At 39.7% G+C, this 6,000-nt stretch overlaps 1 pseudogene; it reads right to left on the bottom strand.

Annotated features, from left to right (window-relative positions):
* Nucleotides 1-1,076, bottom strand: part of LOC103254884 — a 9,762-nt pseudogene extending 8,686 nt beyond the window's left edge.
* Nucleotides 1,077-6,000: the final 4,924 nt, after the last annotated feature.

Here is a 6,000-nt window from a genome sequence, read left to right as displayed (position 1 = left end):
AATCTGATTTTGCTGAGTACAATCTTGTAAGATTCCAAAGGAAATATGTAATCACTCAACATGACCCCCCTTCCTTACCTAAACAAGGGTATAAGAGCCCACGTCTCCTGTTCTGGGGCGCTGGATTTGGATGCATGAAATTCTCGGACCGCTGTGCTAGTCAGCGTAATAAAATGCCACTTCCTCTAATAGTATCGGTGACACGATCTCTCTATTTTTCCTGCTACAATGCCTTTAATTCCAGCACTTTGGGAGGCTGCAGTCAGAGAATTGCCTGAGCCTATGGGTTCGAGATCAACCTGGGCAACACGGTAAGACCTCATCTCTACAATAAATCCAAAAATTAACTGGGTGTGGTGGTGTGTGACTGTAGTTATAGCTGCTTGAAAGGCTGAGGTGAAAGGATCACCTGAGCCAAACAGGTCAAGGCTGCAGTAGCCAGGAGTGTGCCACTGCCCTCCAGACTGAGCGACAGAGTGGAGACTCTAACTCAAAAAAAAAAAAAAAGAAAAGAAAGAAATGGTTAAAGCAGGAGATCACTGTGATCTTAGAATGATGAGACAAATGCTGTCATTACTGTTAATATTTGGATGGTAAATTCTTGTAAATGCAACATTTAGATGGTTTTGAAGAGGTAATCTGTAGGAATATGAATTGTCAAAAAGAATATGGCACCTTGATATGGGCTGTCATCAGGTCCCATAACTGTGGCTTGCTGAAAAAAATGTAACATCTCCAAGTGAACCTGAAGGACATTGTGCTGGTGAGTCACAGGACAAATCATTAAATTCCTTATTAATCCATTGCAGCTCTGTAATCTGTTTTTCATTTGGCTCCTTCCTATCTCCATGTTTGCTCAAAGGTCCTACCCAAACTCTTGATTATTCAGGCAAGGGGGAAGGATTGTCTCATCTCACACTGGCTCTGCCAGACACAGGTGCTTGATATTGAAGCAGCAAATCTCAAGAGACCTTTGTGGCTAGTTAACCAGAGCTGACTAATGTCTTTTTGTGCAACAAGAACAGACCTTACTAGACACTGAGTATGCCAGTGCCTTGATTTTGGACTTCCCAGCCTCTAGGATTTTGAGAAATAAAAGTTTATTGTTTACAAACCATCCAGTTTATGGTATTTTTGTTACAGCAGCTCAAACAGACTAAGACACACACACACACACACACACACACACACACCTTTTTTTTTTTATCAATAATCAATATTTTTTATTATGGTTTTGTGGGGTACAGTTAAGGGTTAGGTATACAAATACGTTTCATTCAGGTACCCTGTTGATAAGAGGTGTTTCCCCATCCCAAGACAGATATTTGCTACCATTAATCCCATCTCTTTCCCCCCGATAGTTTCCCACTACTGTCAGTCATTTTCTTTTTTGTTTTTTTTTTCAGGGTCTCTTCCCCTTCTTTTATTCTTCGTATTCTTTTATTTCTATTCATTGGCTTTTAAAAAAAATTCCTATTCTTTCTTTCTCTTTTTTTTTTTTGAGTTGGAGTCTCTTTCTGTCACCCAGACTGGAGTGCAGTAGCCGCTCCCGGCCACCTCAGCCTCGACCTGCTGGGCTCCGGCGATCCTTCCACCTCAGCCTTCCAAGTAGCTGGAACTACAGGCGTGCGCTACCACGCCCGGCTAAGTCATTTTCTTATAGTATTACATTAGATGTTAAAGGTCCATTATAGGAGTGAGAACATGTGATACTCAGATCTTTGTTTCTGTGAGAGGTCACTCAGTATTATAGACTCTAGTTCCATCCAGGTTGCTGTGAAATTCATGATTTTGCTCCTTTTTATGGCTGCGTAGTATTCCATCATGTATATGTACCACATTTTTTAAAATCCAGTCCTCTTCTGATGGGCAGCATGGTTGCTTCCAGGTTCTTGCTATTACACACACACTTCTTAGCTCTGTCTACATAAAGAGCTTAGGAACAGTGGCACTGATAGCAAAGAGTACATCTCCTACCTAAATCTTGGTTTCTAAATACCATTCTTCACTAGAAGGAACCAGGGATTCTTGAGGAAATGGCTAAATCTAGGTTTGAAACAGGAAAAAGACAAGATAAACGTGGAGTATCTTATTGTACCAGAAAATAAAGATGTTTCAAGAATTATGAGACATATGAAAAGACACAGAAGCCAGCTTTAAGAGGCTTCTACTGGCCAAATCAGAGGTAGTTTGAGCATAAAAAATGACAATAGCAGATCATAATTCATTGAACAAAATGGGAAACCACAAGTTCATTCCTATTGATAAAAATAAATTAATCGCTGGGCTCGGTGGCTCAGCCTGTAATCCCGCGCCTTTAGGAGGCTGAGGTGAGTGGATTGCCTGAGCCTGAGGGTTTGGGACCCGCCTGGGCAGCGAGACCTCATCTCTACAATAAATCAAAAAATCAGCCAGGCGTGGTAGCGCATGCCTGTAATTCCGGCTACTTGAAAGGCTGAGGTGGTAGGATCGCCGGAGCCCAGCAGGTCAAGGCTGCGGTGGCCAGGAGCAGCCACTGCACTCCAGTCTGGGTGACAGAGTGAGACTCCAACTCAAAAAAAAACCAAAAAAATAAAATAAAATAAAATAAATTAATCAGTAAACAGAAAGTTTGACAAACAATGAGTAGTTACATAATCTAAAAGCAATTCCCTGCAAAATATTTATTATTTGCACAGGAGAAAAGACAAACTTTGTAATGAAGAAGCCTGGCATATATGCCACTTTGATCAAGGTTAATCACTGTGATCAAATTGAAAATATTGTTAGGATGCACTGAAAACAAAACAGAGTTGGCCGGGCTCGGTGGCTCGACCTGTGATTTCAGCACTTTGGGCAGCCGAGGTGAGTGGACTGCCTGAGCCCGCGGGTTCGAGACCCACCTGGGCAACTTGGCAAGACCTCGTCTCTACAATAAATCAAAATTTAGCCAGGCGTGGTAGCATGTGCCTGTAGTTCCGGCAACTTGGAAGGCTGAGGTGGAAGGATTGCCGGAGCCCTGCAGGTCAAGGCTGCAGTGGCCGGGAGTGTGCCACTGCACTCCAGTCTGGGTGACAGAGTAAGACTCCGACTCAAAAAAAGAAAAGAAAACAGCGTTACTACTGAGCAGTAGGGCCAAAAAAATGCCTAAATGAATCTAATAATGAGAAAACATTAGATAAGCCCAAAGTGAAGAAGAACATCTTACAATTATTGGTCTGTAATCTTTAAATGTGTCAATGTCATGAAAGTCAAAGCTATTCCGGAGGAACGTTTCAGATTGAAGGAAACTTTAAAAATGTAACTGTAAAAATGCAAAAATGTTACATCCTTTTGCTAGAAAGAACATTAATGAGACAAGTGGTGAAATTTGACCTAGGATTGACTGATAGTAATTAGATATACAAATGGTAACTTCCTGATTTTATTTGTTTTCTTGAGTCAGGGTCTCACTATGTCCACCCAGGCTGGAATGCAGAAGCATGATCACAGCTCACTGCAGCCTCACCCTCCTGGGTTCAGGAGATCCTTCCACCTCAGCCTCCTGAGTAGCTGGGACTACAGGCACGCACCACCACACTTGAGTAATTTTTTCTTTTTCTTTTCTTTTTTTTTTTTTTGGTAGAGATGAAGGCTTGCTATGTTGCCCAGGCTTGTCTTGAACTCCTGGTCTCAAGCAATCCTCCCACCTTGACCTCCCAAAGTACTGGGATTACAGGTGTGAGCCACTGTGCCTGGCCAACTTTTCTGTAAATACATTTCAAAAATAAATATGAAGGAAAACTTGATAATGCAATTACCTTTATAAGAAGTAACAATGCATAGATGAAAAAGCTCAGAGAAACAATGATGAACATTAAAAAGAACTGAAATATGAATAGAAAGACCTCAGGAAGGAAAGTAGAATAAGACAGAACCATCAAACAAATTAGGGTAAAATTGTAAGTTTCACAAAGAAGTAGAGATATTGCCCAAAACATGAAGGACATGAAAGACAGGATTAAGAAAAGTGAGCAACAATAAATGGAAATGAACAACAATCTTAAAAGGATTAGAGAGAAAACGATAAATATAGAACAGGCAAAAGAGAGCTAATATTTGCATAATGGATACCTTAATGAAGAAAACCAAAATAATAAAATAGAAAATAATTTAAATATATAATTCAAAAAAAAATTTCCAGAAATAAGAATATTTCGATCCACAGACTAAAAGATCACACCATGACCAAGGACAGATTAATACAGAAAGGACAACACTAAGAAGTAGTTTCTTGATTTCAAAGATAAAGAATCCTTTGGGCAGCTGGACAAATTATAAGGGTGAAAAAAACATTCAGGCTTATCTCAGTTTTCTCCACAGCAATAGTCCTTGCTAGGAGCAATGCCTAGGAAGTCCTCAAGGAAAGTGTTACTCACACCTTCATACCCAGACAAACTGTGGTCTATATAAAAAGAAGGCACAGTGAGACATTTTTTAGCATGTAGGAGCTCAAAAAATATTGTTTCCATGAAGCTTCCTTGAAGAAACTACTGGAAGATGAACTTATGCCAACCAAGAGGTGAATGGGAAAACTATGGCAAAAATAAAAGGGCAATAGAAAGCAAATAAGGAAGAAGAAGAGAAAATATACTCATCTCATTATTTGTTCATAATAGAGATTTATAAGATAATGCCAAAGAGACAAAAAGTAAGTGTACCAATTATAAAAGCACCCATGAAAACAAAAATATAAACCTTTCAAATTTCCAGAAAAAATAAAAACAAATACATTTTCAGAGTTTTTAAAGAATCTGTGAAAAAATAGAAGGCATCATATAAAATAATTTGAGATAATTAAGACCAAATATGTCAAGTTGATAAATATGCATGGGCTAAACTAACTTATTAAAAGAAATTTGGGCAATCCCTTTGGGTCCCCTCTCACTGTGGGAACTTTTTTGTCTTCTCAATAAATCCAACTTTCTAAAAAAAAAAAAAAAAGAAAGAAAGAAATTTGGATTGAATCGTAAAATGAAATCCAACTCTATGCTGTACACAAGGGAATCAAAGCAAAATAATTTTGAAATCTTCACAAATGTAAATAAGAATAAAGCAGTGGTTGTCATTTTAATATCGGACAAAGTTAACACGAGGACAAACAAGAATTAAGGAGTACAAAGAAATAATGTATAAAATGATAAAGAATGCAATTCATGGCAAGGCACGGTGACTCGCACCTATAATTCCACCACTTTGGGAGGCAGAGGTGGGAGAATTGCTTGAGTTAAGGAGTTCAAGACCAGCCTAGGCAACATAATGAGACCTTATCTCTACCTAAAAAAAAAATAGTTGGTCATTGTGGTGCACATCTGTAGTCCTAGCTACTCAGGGCCCCATAAAACAATTTATAAAACATTCTGTTATGACCGAGTAAGCGAGAAGAAGACACATCAGCAAGCTGAGTCTAATTAATTATAAGTCCTTTATTAATGCGTGGGTCAAGAGCAGGCAAACGCCAAAAAGTAGGATGAGCATCACCATGACAACAAGCACAGTCATAGGTGTGTTCCCCAAAGACAGCTTGTAGAGCTGCTAAAAGCAGTCTCTTAGGTTGGAATTCCATCTACTCTCTGATTTTAGGCAACTACTTAAGCTCTCTGAGCTCTTTTCTGTTAGATTGGGATAACTAGATTCTCTGCCTCATAAGGTTGTAGTGAGGATTTTTTGCTTTTTGAGTTGGAGTCTCACTCTGTCACCCAGGCTAGAGTGCAGTGGCACACTCACGGCCACCACAGTCTTGACCTGCTGGGCTCAGGTGATCCTTCCACCTCAGCCTTCCAAGTAGCTGGAATTAAGTAGCACATGGTACCATGCCCAGCTAATTTTTTAAATTTATTGTAGAGATGAGGTCTCAACAAGTTACCCAGCTGGTCTTGAACTCATGAGCTCTGGCAATCCTCTCACCTCGGCCTCCCAAAGTGCTGGGATTATAGGTGTAAACCACTGCACCAGGCCTGCAGTGAGGATAAGAAGCACATA

The sequence above is a fragment of the Carlito syrichta genome, unplaced genomic scaffold, assembly GCF_000164805.1.
Source record: "Carlito syrichta isolate Samal-C Ts95f unplaced genomic scaffold, Tarsius_syrichta-2.0.1 Scaffold287601, whole genome shotgun sequence".
Lineage (NCBI taxonomy): Eukaryota > Metazoa > Chordata > Mammalia > Primates > Tarsiidae > Carlito > Carlito syrichta.
This window is presented reverse-complemented; position numbering and strand designations above follow the sequence as displayed.